Source organism: Micromesistius poutassou (genome assembly GCF_964030765.1).
Source record: "Micromesistius poutassou genome assembly, chromosome: 22".
Lineage (NCBI taxonomy): Eukaryota > Metazoa > Chordata > Actinopteri > Gadiformes > Gadidae > Micromesistius > Micromesistius poutassou.
In genome coordinates, this window is record NC_140292.1 from 7,460,157 (window position 1) to 7,460,447 (window position 291).

Below are 291 nucleotides of genomic sequence, written 5' to 3' on the forward strand. Positions count from 1 at the left end.
CCAAAAACAATGAAGAAGACAAAGCAAGCATCTTTTGTCCATCACGGTGGCTCGTTACACTGCACACACTAGCGGCTAGCCCACTTTGTTCAGGTGCTCTGGTCCACCGTCATGAGAGAGGGGCTACATCTCAGTCCATAGGGATCACCCACTCGATCCTGGAGGCCCTTCTGTACGCCCTTTTGTCGTACATTTATTACATCTGTTGTTTTATTAATGAAAACATTCAATGTCATGGATGAGCGTGGTGCTGGTATACTGTCCGGGTCCCAGGCATTGAGCGGTGGAAGG